This window comes from Anguilla anguilla, chromosome 6 (genome assembly GCF_013347855.1).
Source record: "Anguilla anguilla isolate fAngAng1 chromosome 6, fAngAng1.pri, whole genome shotgun sequence".
NCBI lineage: Eukaryota > Metazoa > Chordata > Actinopteri > Anguilliformes > Anguillidae > Anguilla > Anguilla anguilla.
The window spans coordinates 45851207-45871029 of record NC_049206.1 but is presented as its reverse complement, the minus strand read 5'-3'; the positions used below and the strand labels follow the sequence as shown (position 1 = coordinate 45871029).

General features: G+C 41.2%; 1 protein-coding gene across 5 annotated transcripts in view; it reads right to left on the bottom strand.

Annotated features, from left to right (window-relative positions):
• LOC118230235 (disks large-associated protein 2-like) overlaps positions 1 to 19823 on the bottom strand; it is a 167427-nt gene that overhangs the window by 131985 nt on the left and 15619 nt on the right. The window contains exon 1 of one of the 5 annotated variants that reach the window (XM_035423063.1): positions 1609 to 2167. The exons of the other annotated variants lie outside the window; for them this stretch is intronic. The gene's annotated coding sequence lies outside the window, so the exon portion shown is untranslated. Of the gene's footprint in view, positions 1 to 1608; positions 2168 to 19823 lie in introns of those variants that run through there. 5 annotated transcript variants of the gene reach the window in all.

The following is a 19823-nucleotide window of genomic DNA, read 5'->3' as shown; positions in this document are numbered from 1 at the left end:
TTACATCGACTCTTACTGAGTACATACGGTCCCTACTGGACTCATATGTACTCTGTCAGAGCTGAGTTAACACTGGACATTTTACTGTGAAAGAATTCACCAGTATGCGTTAGATTCATGAACGTGCGGATGCTACACACCGGTACGCATAGGCAGACGCAGGCTCGGTACCAAACGATACCAAGCACGCTCAGAAGCAGCCAGTCTCCTGTCAGACGCAGCGCGCGCGAGCGAGCGAGCGAGAGGCTGGTGAGGACAAGCAACGGCCATGTCAGATAAACCCAGCCCATCCGAGCACACGGAGCCCAGCCATGACTCCGGCGCGTTTTTTGTCAGCGGCACACATTTTCACATCTGCCGACCGGTACCGTACAGTTATCTGGGGAAGGTTTCGGCTGAGGAACTGAATCACAGCCCCCCATCACCCCCCACCCCCCCCCCCCCCCTCAAGAGACCCGAAAGCGGAATCCTGAGAGCCGTGCGCGCGAACACATGTGGCAGGCACGCGTACCGATAACGGCGAGACGAACGCACGCGAGGCGGCGCTCCGAACTGTTTGTCGGCGCACCGCACAACATTCTCAACGAAATCGTCTTAATTTAAGGCCGTGGGTGGTGGTTGTGGTGGCGGTGGTAGTGGTGGTGGGGGGGGGAGCTAACGGTGGAGAGGGCAATAAATCTCCGTCAAGTCAACGGCGGCCCAGGACAGAGGGCACGCGTCCCACATGACGGAGTGATCTGAGGGGAAGGGGCTCTCGCCCGCCGACGCGTGCAGCCGCCGCCGCCACGAACCGCCGCGCGGGGAGACCACTTCAGCCGACACGGGCACACATGTGCGCACACAGGCGCGCTCACTCGCTCTCACGTACGCTCGCACGCGCGCGTTTCACCCGTCCTCGCGGGGGGACACCGGAGCGCGGCGTCCGGCGCCGGCGGCTCGGCGGCGCGCGGCGTTGCCCTTCCGTCGGCCGCCGAACCAGAAAATCTCATTTCGCCCGCTTTGATCTACGAGCCCCTTCGGCGGGATTATTGCTAGGCAACATTCGCTCGCGCTAACCGCTTAATTCGTTTAATTGCACAGATCGAACTCAAGATGTGTTTGGTTGGAGGGAAGGATGGGGGTGGGGGGTGGGGGGTTGGGGGGGCGCGTTACATGCAATGGCTGGAATAGGTACAGATGTTGGTATCATCAGTGAAATCCGTCTCTTCCCTCACACACACACACACACACACAGCCCTCGGTGCCCGGAGTCATTACTGCCAACTTCCCTCTCTGGGTTTTGCGGATACCTGTAATTATTAGAGATGGCTCACCGCTTCTAATTCGAATGCGAGCCACCATTGCATCGCCAGCCAGAGGTGCTGCATTGGACTTAGTTTACCATACCACGGCTCAGTTCTGTTCTCATCTGTTACAGACCGCTGTGTTAAATAGCAGGTGCTCGGTCTCTTGGATGTAATCGCTGCTGCTTCAAACATGCACCTGTCTCCTTCACCGTTCTGTCAGGAGTTCCACATGACAAGGTGACAGAAGGGAAATAAAAAAAAACAGCTGTTCAATTGACAGACCTGAGGAAAGGTAAGATGCCATAAATCACCATATTCTTACCTTGCAGGGTGTCTATACACGGGAGACATCTGAACACATAGGCTTCTTCTTCACTCGACGGCAGAAAAGCAGGAAATAATCATGAGGAGGACAGACAGAGCAGGCAATGGGTTTTTTTTCTATGAATCTAAAATGGAAAGATAGGTCTTTCTTCCTTTTTTCCTTTTCCTTTCTTTCTTTTTTTTTTATCCAAATACCCTGTGAGGAAATGGAAGTGAAAAACAGGCTGCTCTGCTCCGTTCACCAGGGCTGCTCTCCAGCTCCGTGTATAAACCTCCACTGCAGCAGTGAGGGGGACTGAGGCTCGCACTCAACCCGGCATCAAGCAAAACACGGAGCTGGAGTCCGTGCGGTCCAGGATCCTCCGGCTGCCTTCGCTCTGCGCGCCTCCCTCTCCCGCTGTCTCTCTCTCTCTCCCTCTCTCTCTGTATCTCTTCTCTCTTTCCCTATCAATCTCTCCCTCTTTTTCTCACAGTCTCCCCCGCTCTCTCCGTCGGTCCCTCGCGCAGCTCTTCATTCCTATTTAGTTCATTCACCCGTCCTTTCGGAGGTTCGTCTTGCCACCATCAGGTTTGAGAGGAGTGAGGGGTGGGGGGGGGGGGGGGCGGTTGAGGGGGGGGGGGGGGAGATCTCTTAAATCTGCGTGAATCTCTGATGATGATGTCACTGCCTCGGCTGACCGAACATGGGCAACTTCCTCCGCCGCGCGCGAGCGGCGACGCCGTCGACGACGGCAGACACGTCCCTCCTCTTCGCCGGGGTTTCACGGGTCTGGTGGACGGGGGGAAGGCGATTCTATCGCACGGCGCAGGTATCAACCTGTGGCTGCACACTCGCTAGCCAGCTAACAGCACCGCCGCGCAAGCTAAGAGGTCGAGGCGGACGAGGGTGGAAGCTCTCTCTCTCTCTCTCTCTCTCTCTCAAACACATGTGAGTACTGTACAAACAGCTGGCTCAAGTGGACTGGAATGAAAAAGAGGAAGGCTCGTTTTCACGTTGCATTGTCAGACCGTCGAGCTGTGCCCGCCAAAACACCCAAGAATTATGATGAAAAACCACTGTTGTCACCAGACGCAAAGCCAAATGGTATATGGTGAAATGTACAGAACTGATATTTAGTCAATCTAAATATATATTTTTCTCTGTTTTCTGTGCTTGCGTCCTGTTCTTATGTTGCCATTTTCTAGGAAAAACGCATTAATGTATAGTGGTGGGTGACCAGAATAATAGGAAAACTAAGTGTCGTCAAGTCTGAGCTTTAAGTGCTAAAATAGGCTCCTCAGGTTAGTAAGTGAACTTTGTAACAATGTATGAAGTGACAGTTACCATGAGTAACATACTCACTCGACGACATACCTGCCAATCAAAATACAATGCCAGGCCTAATGTAGAGGGCAGTCCTCTTGACATGCTAATGCCTGTGGAGGAAGGGAATTTATATCATCTAACTGTATTAAACATTCAGTGCTTCAGGTGTAATGAATATTAAAAATGACTTCCCTTTGTAGGGCATAATCTTCCATCTTTAAAATGAGCAAACTCTGAACATAAGCTTTATTCTTCGCTTTCGTGCACGTTGTCTGAAATCTCACGCATTAGGCCCTCAATCATTGGTCCAACATGAAGCCACCACTATCGCATAAAAGAGCCTGTGTGCTTAAAATACAGTACATTCATCAGCCAATGGCTCCCGCTGAGCCTTTTACTTCAAAGTCATACTCAAAGTTCAACACAAAGCCCTATTCACCCAGGCCAAACATGATTTATGTTCCTCAGAAATACCTTCCCTTAACCAAAGACACCGGATCAATACGCTAGTCTCAAGACGCCAATGGCCCCAACATCTACAACGTGTTTCATGTGATGCCTAGAAGGTATTCAATATGGTCGAATTGAATCGTAGCCCCCCCCCCCCACCCCCGCCCACATTTACGGTTAACATTCATCAACTGAAAGTGGAAGGAGGCCAACAGCTGCCCAGAACGGCTCAATCTGCTTATAATCAGAGCATGGGCCATTGTGAAAGCTGATCATTTGTTTTAGTGTCTTTATAGCCCATAGCGAATTCTCTCCGTGATGCTCGCAGTTTGCTCGGCGTGATAATCCGTTTCTTTATTAAACATGTTTTCCTTTTTACTCGGTGAACGTACACTTGTGCTTGTTACAAGTCACCGACATTCACCTCATATGCGCGAGAACTATATTAAGAAACTCACAGGTCAAGATTAACATAAGCCAGACATCATCGCATCTCTATTCAGACCACAGACCTGTCTCGCACGTATTAATGAACCCCGGGCTGCGCGTGATGTAGGCTAGATGCCATTTTACAAGCACGTTGTTTGCTCCTACAGCTACACAAGACATTAGTGTTCAAGGCAACCATGGCCAATATTGCTCATATCTAATTCCTTTGTCCTTAGACCATACATATCTAAAGGTGCACGTGTCTCTGAAATATCAAGCAGAAATGACTTCTGCTACAGTAATTTATCATGAAAAACAGAAGAACCATCCTTTAAATTCTGACGCTGGATATTGGTGGCACTAATGATACAAACGCGATTTAAAATATGAACATAACGGTCCTTTCCATTTCATCTTCTCATGATAGGAAATTAAACACTGTATCTCCATGCCATCGCCAGAGGTACCTCATCCAAGTCTTAATACCGTACAGATATAAAAAAGTACACTGGTTAAAGTGTCACAGATTATCACCCATATTCTTTGTAAAAGGTATATATCAGGCCATAAGAACCACTTTTGGGGTGGCTGAAATTCAGTTTTATAACAGGCCTGCATCTTCACTGGTGCTGCTCACAGACCATAAAATCACTCTATCAACACTAAAGGGCTCTCATATTTTAATTCATCCTTCAAATGCTTAAGGTATTTTAATGTATCTAGTTGTCATTCCAAAACTACTGCCATGGTTGAGCTATGAACTTTAATTATTCTGCATTGAATAACACATGAATAGCACTACATCCAAAATGATCATTCATTGAGATCATGGTATTTTGTAGAAAGAATCTACAGCTACCATTTAAATTGGCCAAACACCTTTTGATCCTCACCCCTTTTGGCACAGTGAAAACAATAAAAACAATTATGTGTTTCCAGAAATCATCAGATTGCCAAAACACATGTAAAATGTCTGACCAGTAGGTCTATACATCCCATATACAACACATGGGAGGCAATCTGAAATTCCCGCTCTACTAAGTGCGTTATGCTGCCTATTACATTACATTACATTACATTATTGACTTAGCAAGCACTCTAATCCAGGACATCCATGGAAGCAATAAAGGTGAAGTACATTGCGCACGGGGGACATCACGACTTCCCTAACAGCACTGGGTCCGATAACAGCCTTCGTGAAGTAGTGAAAATCACCACTACTATCACTGTTATTGCACATCACAACCATTTCACCAGGGGATAACAGTAGGCAGTCAGTTAATGTTCATGTGCAATGCAGGTGCACGGAATGCCATACAACAGGAGCTCATAACTATTTGTGCAATAAACCACTGCTCAATACACAATCGCAGAACCAGTCAATAGCTACAGGCTAGACATATTTATTCAGCAGCGCAGGAAACTACACAGACACACTCCGACTTGACACAAAAGGTGAATGTCAGCAAATGAGCGACCAACTGCACCCCTAGTTAAAGAACAGTCAGCGCCCCTTCAGAAAGGGTAAATTCAACCCTGTGAGGGCCAGCAATTCACACCATTGTATTTTGCCATTATTTTTAAATATATATATATATAAGATGAGATAAATGTTGGCAAGGATATTTGGGCTACTTTTACGAGTTTTCTCAGTCAACTTGCTTAATTATATTAAAATGAGGCTGGAAAAGTTTCTTAAGTGCTCAAAAATCTAAAAAATCTTTTTCTGTTGAAAAAGTCTGTTCTCAATATAATTTATTTTTTCCATGTAAAAAAAAGAAGATATATTCAAAAAGCATTAAACAAAATAAGGAATTGTATAATATATTTCAAATTGACATAAAACTACATGTAAATATTGGCTGCTGGATGGCTCATTCGGTTAAGGCACCAAACTCTGCATGGATCAGCCCCCCCATGGTCTCGGATTAAATCCAGACCGTGTCAGTGCCAACTGTAACCTGTAGCTCCATTTTGGGCAAAGTGCAAATGCCGATTGTGTCACCTTGGGTATGGGAGTGTTCAGTAGGTTAGGGGTCCGCATTTCATCTCTATCTATCGGCCCCTGCTGGTCAATCAGGCACCCGTGGACTGCATGTTGAAGCTGCATATACTGTAAAAGGTCTTCCGCCAACTCCACTCTATGCAAGCTTAGCTGCGGTGTGCAATGTGGAAAGAAGCAGCGGGTAAAACCGTCTGTTTTGGAGGAGAACCGTGGATGCCTACGCTCTCCTGACTCGGCAGTTGGATTCGCACATGAATATGGCTGCGTGGTTATAGATAACTGGACGTTCCAAATTATGGTGGGAACTGGATATGTACAGCCCCAAATTGGACGATAATTTTAAAAAAAAATTTAAATAAAAAAACAAAACACAAATATTTATTACTGTATATTTGCTGTATATTCTATACATTTTGGAATGTTTCATATTAAGTATTTGTTTTGTTGGATAGTCCATTTTTGAAATTGTGTTTAGCAAAGTCCGAATGAGGACAGTTAAGTGCTTTATATCATCTTAAGTTTCCAGCATAGAAATGTTAGGGCTGTGAAGTAGGCCTAAGCAGTTTGACTCATCACTTGTTTATCGTCCAATGAATAAACATGTTAGCAGTGAAAATCCGCATTTGAACTTTTTTTTATTCTGCTAACCCGAGAGTTAGTGAGTCATTGTCTAAATACAGAGCATATTTGTGATATCATAAATATGATGTGTTTATGGGATTCAAATCTGTGCCCAGAAAACGAAGTGTCTATCTGTACCAAAACAAATTAAGAAAAGAAGTGCAGTCACAGATAAAAACATACAGCAAGCAGGATGAGACTTATTCAAAACCTGTCACATTCAGAGTCCAGACATTTCATGGTTGATACCAATGGACATCTTGTATAGCAATGTGCAAAGCCTTCACATTATATATTTACAGTAAGAGCTATTAGCATCACAGTAAAATAACAGCTCATATCCTCAGGCTTAGTTTTGATTAGAATCACTACATGTGATGTTTGGAAACGTTGGCCAATCACCAGTATTCTATCTGCAACTTCCTTTCCCAGATCATTATCTTACTTAACTGTCTATGAACATTACATGGACATAGTCTAAAAAGCAAGAACTTTAACTGAAATTTATGGAAACCATTGTGTTCTCTGGACATTAGGGCATTTTGGATACAAGGCACCAAAGGCTTTAAAACCCTTAACTTATGTTCAGAATTTGTATGTGATACTATCTTCCAAATCATTCTGATAGCATAAAACTTTTACTCTATGGGGTTTTTTTTCATTCTATTCATTCTTTGTGTCGCCAATTTAACTCGATGCAGAAAGTGCTGTACAGATTTCATTTTCATCTGGAGACACAGCAAAAGTAAAAAACAAATACATAATAAAGTGCCGTAACTCGTAAAATGTGAACTCTGAGTGGGCAGAAAATGTTAAAAAGCAATTACAATACAATTTAATAAACTGTACAAACAATCCTCAAAAGTGAAACACCCCCATCCGGCAAACACATGGACAAAGCTGACCACCATAAATAAATTCTCAACTAGTGGGTAACACTGGCTCAGAGCACAGAACTAATGGCCTGACCCAAGTCAACTACTGTACCCAATGTCTACTGAGCCATTAGCATCGCAGTGTAAATGCAAAACCTCTGCCATCTTTGTAGTACTCCACACCCACAGAAAGCAAGATCACCCAGCACATTTAACAGAATCTTGCAATGAGAGCCTCTTATACCCAGCATGCTTCAGGAACCCTTTGGTTGCTCCGTACATGTTTGTTCATTTTTGACAAGCAGTCAAAAAAGCATGCACAAACAATGAGGAAAAACATCACCAGGAAATGGGTTACTATTCAGGTCGTTACAGTTGCAGCTGCAGACGCACTGCCATCCATTAAATGGTTTACTTTCAAAAAAGTCTGACAAAAAATGTTACAGACAGTAAAATGATGCGGGGAATGTGCAATTAGCACAGGACTACCCCAATCATTCACTTCTGCATCTTTATTTTCTGTCTGCAGCATATACTGTCAGATATTTTTTGCACAGCAAAATATCTAATGGATGACAGTACTCCCGTAACTGTAACCCATTTCCTGGTAATGTTTATTCACTGCCTGTTGCTCTCAGCCCAAGGGAATCCGGCACAGCCAATGCCAATTTTTCCCACATAGACCTTGTCTAAAACACCCAAGTTGTGAGTCGCTCTAAAGTATAAATACAGGGAAACTTAAAGAATAAACTAAGAATATCTGGATTCTAAAAAATCTGCTGAACTATGTTTCATTTCAAGTCTATTGTAATGGGTCTTTAGCAAAAATGTATGTTTCAAAAAAAAACATAAATTTACTAGATGATAACCTATATTGCACACATGAGCCTTCACATCAAGAAGTGCTACAACAAACAAGGACAGAGCAGGGTTATCCTAAGCCAAATGCTAAAGATGAACTAAACCCATTAAAGTTAAGTTCATTGAGTTCAAACCTGCAACTCTCACCATCTAGTCACACCATATGGAGACCTCCTTTATCAACATGATTTTACAGACAGTTTGTCTATGGCTCAGCAACAAGGATAAGAAAAAGCTTAGAGCAACGAAGTTGCAGTATCATTTCCTTGTAACAATATCCATTTTATGATGCTTGACAGTGATAGCTTGTGTTCACTGACTTAGACATTCATCAAAAACAATGAAAAAGAAAATCTTGCTTGAAGCTGTCACCTCAATTGCCCACTATAAGATGTTAATTATGAGCTGAATCCTTTCAAGAACTGCCAGGGAGATGCATTAAAAATGATTGATGTCAGAATTCCCAAGACATATTCCTTTATTTCTACTTAGAAATAAAACAGTGCAACTTTTTGCTTTAACAAACTAGCTTTCTAGGATAGCTGTTCTTCGCAAAAAAAGCAATATTTTTACTCATTTTTTATGTTAACATGGTGTTTTTATTATTTTGTATATGACAGGTATTTGCCCAGCAATTTGTCCAGAAAAAATCAGCACATAAACATGCTATAAGGACACAAGCGTAAAGCAGACTGTTAGATGTGCAACTGGCAGCAGTCATTGGTCTTTCAGAGGGAACAGGTTCCAGCAATTTAAAGATTCCATGTCAGCAGTTATTTTGCCATTGATCATTGCCAATGGACAATCTCCATCAATATTCTACTGTGCCAATGGGCTGCATTCCAGCAGTAGGTACATCTCTCTGAATCAACATTGTGAACTGCACAGACCGGGGTTCTTGGCACAAGGTCCACACCTCCAGCTTTCATCCATACAGAGACCATAAGTTTGAGAGGAGCTGGAAAAGAATCACACAGGTGAGGTAATATTAAACCTTTACAAGTTTAGCACCTGTGTCACTGGGGTTGCACTGGACTCAGAGAATAAAGACACAGCTCAAACATGTTCTGCAAGGTGTAAAGAAGAGGTGAGGAGAGGGAGAGAGGAAGAGGGGATTAAGGAGAGATCTAGAACTGCTGAAGAATACACCATCAACTTGCACTGGCAGAATACAGCTTGCACTGGCTAGGGATAGAATCTTGTATAAAGGCAGCTCCTGGTTCCAATATACCATTATCAGGCTTACACAACTAAGAAAAACTCAACAAGTAATGCAACTCCCGACAGATTTGGCTTCTTCCTCTCTTTTTATATCTAACTTGTGAACATTTGACCCCTTACTCAACTTATTTCTGGTACAAAGTACGGCAACACTGAGATCATAGCCTGCTGGGAATGAAATTCTGTTTAATCTCTTGGTTTTCTACACTAAGCTGAATACATATGAAGTGATAATGATCAGGAATATTTACCGAATCCTCCCCCACCCCATGTCCATCACACCAACCACGCAGAGAATAAATGAATGCACAGGCCTCTAGAGTCTTCGAGATGAAGTAAGCAAACCATGCAATTAATTAAATGCACAAATTAGCATCGTCAAACAAGATCACCCCTGACCGCGACCAAGCAATTTCAAATGGCCATCCAGTTGCTTGGTTATGGGGTTTGAGCCTTTCTGCAGTATTGTGGCGAGTTTCAGTCACCCCCCATCACCATTCCAAAGCCGTCGCCACAAGGTCAGATCAGCTTCCCCGAGGAACCAAACCACAGCACGTACAGGAAGTCCTGAGAATGTCACTTCCTATAACAAGATCCTCCAGCAGGCTCACAGCCTACCAATGTTGTTGCCATGACATTGAGGCAAGGTGATAATGTAAAAATCCCAAGCACACAGCAGTAAGAGGGCTGGTTGGGGGGGTGGGGGTCTATATCAGATAATATCAAAACGACCAATTTCAAAAAGAATCAATATAAAACAAAAGGTGTTGACAGCTGCATCCTAAGGTACATGCTGGTGGAAGGTACTTGTTAAACTGTAAAACTGTGGAATACTGTCTGACAATTTACACTCAGTGGTCACTTTATTAGGTACACCCACCAAATAGCAGGTAGGACACCCCTTTTTCTTCCAGAACAGCCTGAATTCTATGTGCGTGTGTGTGTGTGTGTGTGTGTATGTGTTTTCAATTTTTGCACATTTGCAGATGTGATTGATCATACTCACCACTTTAACTTCCCAACTCAACTGACTGACTTACCTCCCTAAACGTGCACTGCAAGTCAGGGTACCAATACAGATGTTCTAATGCTAAGATGTCATTATGTCCTATCATTTCTATCCAGTGTTACGACAGTAGCTGCATCCCCAAAGCTAGCTGCATCCTTCTGTTTCCAGTTCCGCTGCCATTGTGATGCAACAACCCCTTATTGGATACAGTGCTATCACTTGTGTGAATGTGCTTATTCACGCAGGGCCTGCATAGGACATTTTTGCCCATTATTAGCGCACTAGCTAAAGAAGTTATTATAGCATGTTAGCTAACTTATCTAAATCATAATTGCAACGTACATAGTTATCACTAGCTAGCTGGTCACCAAGCTAGATAGCACTATTTAGAAGGAAAATATTATAATTGACATACTGGTAACTTTACATACATAAGCAAACCGTACACAATGCATTCAAAGAGTCAACATTAGCCTTGCTAAATAACATCAAGACATTTACGCAATATGAATATAACTGAAATTAACCAAATTCATCTCGCAAGCTACCTACAGTATATTTGGGTAGCTAACTAGCTAATGGCTATCGAAATCACAACTGCTAGGTACTTAGCTAAAGTTAGCTATCTGGTGTAATTCACACCTGCTAGCTAGGTAGACAGCCTTGTTAGCTACCTTTATAGCTACATCTACAAGGCTACTAAGTTAACTAATGTACCAGTAACTTGTTAAGCCAGTCAGTAATACGTTTGGTTGAACAACCAAACCTCTTCGCTATGTTTGCATGCTTTATAAAGTAAGTTGCAGCCACACGATTTGCTGTTTTGAGTACATGAACAGGTGTACCTAATACAGTGACCACTAATTGTTTGACTATATTGTTAACCCTGACTTCAGTATCGAACTGAAAGCTCTGCATTGAAAAGTACTGCAGCCCTAGTGTTCGGCTGCATGACCTTAGGCCAATTGCCAAAGGTCATGCAGTTACTGCATAAGAAACTTTGGTATAAAATTAGAGCAGACAATGGTGTATACCATACTCCCTCACAGCTGAATCCATCATTATTTCATTATTTCCAATGCACAGCAAAAAGTATACTATTGAGAGGGTGAGTCTTCCAGAACCATGTCCATACAGACCATTCCATCACTCACATCCAATCATATTGGCCTCAACACCCAAAGGAGTAGATCTCTTGTTTTATCACCTATCAAACTTCTCATTTGGTCCAACTTCAAATATTTCCTATTTCTTTCAGAAGGGGTTGTTCTTTTAGAGAGAAGAAAAAACATGGGAGCAAAAACAGCACATTTCGGGGCTCATTTGCACATGATTGGTATTCCTCTAGTACAGCCTGCACTGCAGAGATGCAAGTGCATGCACTCTTGACTGAACATTGAGGTGGGGTGGTGAGGGGGTGGGGTGCTGGCACTCAAAAGCATCCCAGAAACCCCAGAGCCACTTCTGAAAATCCATGCAACTAAACTGCAAACTAAGTAATAAAAAAACTCTGCTTTGGAAAGGATTTAATTGCAAGTCTATCCATTTTTATTTTATTTTATGAAAATCTATTGGGAATTGATTAAAACAGAATCCATAGAAAAACATTCATCTTCTTGATATATACTGTACTTTAATCATGTAAGTAATCATGTTCAGATTTGAGAAATGGACTCTGAATAACTCAGAATCCAGATGAGGGGCCATTTTGATTTGCTGCATTATGTTTAATGTTTAATTGTCCCATGGAGAACTCTGGTTCTCAAGGTCTCAAAAGTTTCAGTAGAACACACACACACACACACACACACACAGAGCTGCAGCTGAGTATTCCAACAGCGAAAAAGTGCTGTTCAAGTCAACAACAGCAGAGCTCAGGTCCAAATGTGAGGCATTAGCCTGAGCTAGAGTTTCAAGTCATAAATCATAAAAGCTATATTAGAGAGGTCAGAGTCAAAGTCTCCAGTGCTTAGTAAATACCAGTCAAATTTCATGAAGTATCAACAAAGATGAATTGATATAGCCCTGTGGTATTCAAACTTGGTCCTGGGGACCCTCTGTTTATGCTAGTTTTCATTCCAACCACAATTGCAACCCCAGAATTTTAACAAGCTATTCATTTTTCTTAATCAGACATGCAAGTTTGCCTACTTGGGGGGCATTCACAGGGCACTGCTGCAAAAGAGCATTCATGCTCAGTCAACCTACCCTGTATAAATAAAGGTCAATAATTAAATAAATAAATAAATAGGTTCTTTTCATATTTAGAGGGATTATTTACCCTCTTAAGTCACACTGTCTCAGTAATAACTATGCACGCCATGAAAAATAAAAGCCCCATGCTGACATTATGCTTGTTGTGCTATATTGCAAACAACTGCATAAAAAGAGGTTACAAAATTATCTACCTGATCAAGTTAAAGTCTGAAGTGACTCAATAGGCTCCTGACCACTAAAACTAACCATTTGGTAGATAATGAAGAATTCAAAAACAGAGCAAATGATAACGAGCCAAACGTGCATGGTGTTAATTAGTTTAAGGGGAAAAAAAGATTTAGGCTACTTACATGTGTTCAATGACCCAATTAGAGTCTCAGTCCTGAATTTGATCAGTTTAAAATTTGTCACCTCTTTCTATGCAGTTGTTTGCAATATAGCACCATGTGAACATTGGACTTTTATCTTAATAGCATGTACAGCTATTTCTGACATAATGTGGCTTAAGAGGGTAAATAATCCCTCCAAACATGAAAAGCTAATTATGAAAAATTAACAGCTTGTTAAAATTCTGAGATTGCAAGTGAAGTTGGAACGAAAACCAGCATACGCAGAAGATCCCCAAGACCGAATTTGAATACCACTGTGCTAGTCTTACTCATCTTTTTCAACATTTTAAAGGCAACTCCCTTGGATTTGAAGAGTCAAAATTCAAGCCACACACCTTCACACAGCATCACGGAAGCCACACGAGTCAGAGCGGCATACGGATTCTGAGCTTATCGCAGTTGCCATGGTGCGAAGCAGCTTGATGAACAAGTATCATTACAAGGGCCATTACCTCAATCCCTCGGCGATGCAATGAGCTGTGCAGTAGGTATATTTTAAAGGGCCACTATTGTGATTTTCTTATTCTTAAAATCTCATCAGACACCATGACATTAATATATGTATTGTTTTCACAACTTAACCATTAGCATGGTAAAGAACCATGATTTTGACAAGCAACAGACTGAAAAATTATCACTTGCTAGTAAAAATACCAGTACGTGACCAAGTGCGTGGCTATTGTTTCCAAACATAATTACACAGAAATGTCAAGATCATAGTTTTTTTGTCTCTTTCAGAATACATCAGGGGTCTGCAAACCTGGCCCTCAAGAGCCACAGGGTCTTTTGGTTTTTTGACCATTTATAGCAGTCAATAACTGAACTCACCTTGCTTGGTTTATTTGGATGAACTAGTTGCTAAATGCATTTTCTCGTTTCTTGATATATTTGGCACCGAGCATGAGGCTAGTTGCTGATTTTAAGGTGCAAACGAATACTACCAGGCCTGAATTTGCCCAGGACCAGGGTTGCAGACCCCTGATATAGACAAAAACCCTGCTTCTGAGTCTACAGAAAAACAGTCCTGATCTCAAGGGAGCCAACTTGTGGGATAAGAGAAAGGTCAATCAATCACTGCTCATTGGATGCCAACTGGTATAGTCACTACCTCCCTTCTAAAAAATGTCTGTATGTATTGAGTTAGCACATAGCCAGAACACCCTGATGGCAGCGTGAACTCACTTGCATACACTTGTCACTATGCACAGTACACCTAGCTGCTGTTGTACCCCTGAATAGACAATGGTTTAAAGAACAAGAAATAGCCATCGATAACTGTTGAACATGAGACTAAACATTTGCCAACATTTTCCAATTTTTGACACCAAACTTTCTCCCTGATTTTTTGGTTTTAACTTACAGGTAGTTACCAACAAACACAAGCAGTACCCCGAAACTGAAAAAGAAGACAGTCGCCAGAGGTGGTGTCTGAGAAGAGAAAAACTTTTGACAGATTAGAGAGGTTATGTCCTCTCACTATCCAAGACCATGTAGTGTGCAGATTAATCATCACTTGTGTGAGAATGATCAGTTGACTTCCATAAGTAGGGATGCAACTAAAACCATCATGCCCAAGGTAAACACCCAACAGTGTGCAGGGTCATATTGACCCATTTCATTGTTAAACTGTGATCTGAAGATATTGATGCCAATTTCAGACATTCTGTGAATGAAACTATATTTCCAATCATATATCCAGAACACACAGGAAATATTACAGGCTGCTACTCTGGGGACAATAGACTACAAGAGCAGTGTTTCTCCCTTTAAAAGCACAAAAGACATTCAAAATGGTTTCTAACTCTAGTCTCCACCAGCCTCTGTTAGAATGATACAGCGCCTTCCATATATATTGGGACAGTCAAGTCAAAATGCATTTTAATACTAATTTAATTTGAGATGTAAAAATGAATGAGGATAATCACATTGAATGGGCAAGATGGCTCGTAATAAGAGCATAACATTTTATGCTGTATGTTGTGGAAATATTAAGTCAGTGAGAAAATTTGAGTTAAAAACCCAAATTGTTTGCATCTGATACTGAACTTCTGTTTGAAACAGGCCGAATTTAATCCCAGAGGAGCATTTCATTAGTGTCACACGGTCTTGTTATTTGCCCCTTATTTGAATAAGGTGAGCTTTAATTAAACCATCACAGTGCAACCCAGGATTTCCACTCCCTGCTTACAAGGAAGAAGCACTGCTTGACAATTATATTTTCTCCAGAGACTTGTTTTTTTTCTGTAGCACAAATAAATATACAAACAGGTGATCAAAACTGACATAATTAAAAGCATGTTCATTTTACTCCATTTGAAACCTTTAAAATCACATTAGCATTACACTCCTAACAATACAAATGAACGTGCAGGAAGGGCCCAGAAGACCCAAAAAACACACAGACTGTTGCTGAGGCAGGGATGGGTACTGCCTGCCACTACGAGCCATATGCCCACCCCTTTTACATTACAATTATTTAAATTCTCAGTTCAATCAATTTAAGAATCTGGCTAAAAGTGATGAATAAATACCCTTTGGGACTTACAATGTACTCTGCGAAGCAGAAAGTCAAAAAGAGGACAGCTAACTACCAAATAATACACAATATAACTACACCTGGTGACTAAAAAGGCATAACATTTTCAGAGTCCTTTGAGGGAAAAGAAGTATAACAGAGAGGACGTTAATGAACAAGTGCTATGTACAGTGCCCTATAAACTAACACCCTGAGTAACTGACTAACACCCTTCATAAAAATCAGGCAATGAAGGCTGTACAAAATGAAATTTCTTATTTTAGCTCTATACTATAGGCATTTTTATTTGAGATCAAAAGATGAATATGAGACAAAAGTACAGACTATTAGCTTTTATTTTCATGGTATTTATTTCATGGTATCTTGCATGTATGGTTTACCAATTTACAGAAACAGCTGTTTATGTGTTGAGTCCCCCATCTCCAGCTGTGCAAATTAAGTTAATGGCTGAACTTAAGTAAATCAAAGCAATGCAGTGTAATATTGGGCTGCATAGCCCTCAAATGCAGTAACTGCATCAAGTCTATGACCCACTGACATCACCAAATGTTTGGTATCTTCACAGCAGCCATTTCCACTTCATAACAATAATAATAATAATGCTTTGCATTTATATAGCAATTTTCTCACGATCAAAGCCCTTTACAGAAATGAGGGGGAAACTTGTCTCAACCGCAACCAATGTGCAGCACCCACCTGGGTGATGCACAGCAGCCATTTTACGCCAGAACGCTCTCCACACATTAGCTGATGTGGATTTAATTTAATTCTAGCCAATTAAACTGGGGGATGATTAGGTGACAGGTTCAGAGACACAGGTTGTGAATTTAGCCAGGACACCTGGGAACCCCCAACAGTTGATCTTTATTTTGGGAAGTCTTCAGCCTCCTCTTTTGCTCAGTTGGATTAAATCAGGTGACAGTCTTGACCAATCCAAACCTTTCCCATTGATGACTGTGTAGGCAGTGTGTCTGGTATCATTGTCTTGCTGCAGGATGAAGCGCAAGTCAATGAGGTTGGTGGACTTTCTTTGCACACAGCCAGACAAAACCTGTCGGTATATTTCCAAATTAATGCTACTGCTGCCATTCTCTATTACATCATCAATAAAGATGAGAGCCAGTTCCATAATCAGCCGTACATGCCAAAACCATGACTCTACCTCCTCCATATTTCACAGATGAGGGAGAGTGCTTTGGATCATGAGCTATTCCGTTCTTGCTCCACACTTTCAGCTTTCCATTGCTTTGATAAAGGTTAGTTTCGGTCTCATTTGTCCATAATCCAGAACCTTCTGGCTCATCTCTGTATTTTTGGTCAATTTCAATCTGGACTTTTGATTCTTGCTGCTGATGAGAGGTTTGCATCTTGAATTCTCACAGCCTCTAGAATTCTGCTCTCAAAGGCTTCTGCATACGGTGGCTTGCAAAATGTACACCAATGCCCTCTGGAGACTGCTGGTGATGTCACTGAACACTGTTTTAGTGATTTTTTTTCACAGCTCTTAAGATTAGTCTCTCATCAACTGCAGCTGTCTTCCTTTAGCACTACTTTACACCAGGCTGCTTCCCCACTATAGCCGGGTTCTTCCTGAGATTTACTTCTCACTATCGTTTAAGGGTTTTTCTCCCCACTGTGAGTATTTTTTTATTTTTTCATTTTTAACCTCATGTGCTTGCTTTTTAGGGGTTCAGGCCTGGTTTTTGCTCTTCTGCTCTGTTTCTTGCCCCGTTTCTGGTATTCTGTAAAGCATCTTTATAACAGTTCTCGGTAAAAGGCACTATACAAATAAAAGTATAATTTTTGTAATAAAAAGTTGTAATAAAAGTTGTAATTTTTACAACTTATTCTGCAATGCCTAAGTCTAAACAGAAGGCTCGGCATTTGAAGGCTTTCTGAGGATGATAGTGAAAACAGCTTTGACTCCACAACAGAAGGCATGTTCAGTGAAGGACCATTTTATATCGATGAGCATCCAAATACATTCTCAAAATGATTATTTTTTTATTTGGCATGCTTATAAATAAGAAGTAGGCCTGATTTTGAATAATAAATGTGGCATGTGAAATTGTGGGATGTGTTTGGCATGTTGATGGGGTGTGGAGTATTTGGTGAAAACTTCAACCATTGGACCTCAATCAATGGATTAGTAAACTACATTTGCTAATGTAGCTAAGATCTACAATCTTTCAGACCTGCTGCTGCCAGAGGTGGCAATGGGGAAGCAAGGAGAGGGACAGGGAGAGGGAGGGTGATACGCAAGGGGAAAGGGAAATGTCAGTCTACTTCTTCCATGGGTACATAGTACACAATATATAGTATTTTGCACCTCTAATAGACCTATAATATCATTTGGTTAACAAGTGTCCTTTTAGAGTCTCCAAATGGCCTTTTTGGAAACCCGCCTAGACATAATACCAGCTTAGAAAAACAATGAACAATACACATCATTGGTGGTATTGCCATCCAATTTGAACCAGAATTTGTCCAACATTGTGGCTGTGACTCCATTGTGTTTCTAAACTGACCAGGCACAGCCACAAGCATCTGTATCCACTCAAAAATAATTTTTTTTATGTGAGAAAATAAACTCCAATTTCCACTGTGGCTTCCTGTTTCATTGGGGTATAAAATGAGGTAACATACATCATAATGAGGCCATTCATCACCATGGGGAAAGGCAAAAGAAAACACAAGGGGTTGGTGACCTCTCCAAGTCAGGAATTGGTTAAAAAAAATTTTTTAAAGATACCACTTTCCACTATTAGGTCAATAATTAAGAAATATAAAACCACTGGAACACTGGTAAACCTGGTAAAGGCCACAAAAAACCTGGTAGAAAACACAAATATATCTTGCCCCCACGCACAGAGGCAGATGTTTTGGAAGAACTAATGAAAGAGCCAAATTTGGAGATTTACCAAACTTGGTTACACCTTTACCATATGACAACAGAATTTTTGGAGGGGTTGCCACAAAAAACTTTTCTCTTCTTCTGAGAGAAATCAATAAAAATAAACATTTAGATTGCAAAATGGCACTGGATGCAGATGTAACCATTTATCTTTTTTGGAAGGAAGATGCTTCTGTTGAAAAGTGTAAGGTCGTAATTGTATGAGACTGATTCATTATGAATGGGTAGCATAGTTAGAAACCCCATGTGAGGCTATGTAAATTTATATTTATGTCACCTGACTTCCTTCGTGCCTACGTGTGAGGATTGTTAAAACTGACATGTTTTAATTATCCACCTGCACTATTCTATAATTAGAGGTTTTTCCCCTACAAGAGCATCATTCCTATGGTCAAATATGGCAATAAACCTTTTATGTTAGGCGGTTGTTTTGATCTACTGGTTATGGGGTTCTTGTTAAGGTCAAAGAAATTATGATCTCCAGTAAGTACTGTGACATTTCGGCCAAAAAGCTTGTTCCCTCTGCCAGAAACTCAAACCTAGCCACAAATGGATATTTGCGTCACATGCTCTTATCCACAGCAAGTCCTCCATAAACACTATGATCCCAAGCATAGCTCAAAATTTATAAATAAATTGATAACTAACCACAAAGGAATTGTTTTGGAATGACCAGCTCAATCATCAGTTGAAAATGTGTTTCAAATGAAAATGTGTCCCCAAGCACGGATTGAAGGATCTGAAAGATCTTGAAAGATTCTGTATAGTGGAACAGTCAAAGAGCCCACTCAATATGTAGCCTACACCAATCTCATAAAATATGTATAAAAGACAACTCTAATGTTATCATTGGAAAGGGAGGGTGGACAAAGTACTGAAAACTGTGTGAATATTCATGACAGATTTTTTTTGGAAATAAATCTATAATTAGAAGTGTTTTATTTCATTCCACTGAATTATTATTAAAGTAGAAGATTTTGTTAGAATTTCAGTACTGCTCTTTCTTTATTTACCTTTATCAAGGGTGTGAGGGACTCCTGAGGCAATGATAGCTGAGGTAGTATTTTTGATAGAAGTTTTTGAGATCAATAAAGCCATCCTTAAATAACTTAATGGAAACATTGCATTTATCACATCTGCAACTATTAATGCTTTGTGCAAATATATTAACCATAAAAGTGGCGATTGTCCCTTCAGATCAAGAAAAAAGGAAAAAGAACTATTCCCCAGTACAGGAATTGGGTTATTGTGCTGTAAGAGGGACTGCTTCTCAGGTGAGACATGAAATCAAGGTGTGACTGTAGTCATTGACTGCCCCAGAGCACTTAAAAGTTAAATGACAAAAACTGACAAACAATATATATATATATAAGCATTTAC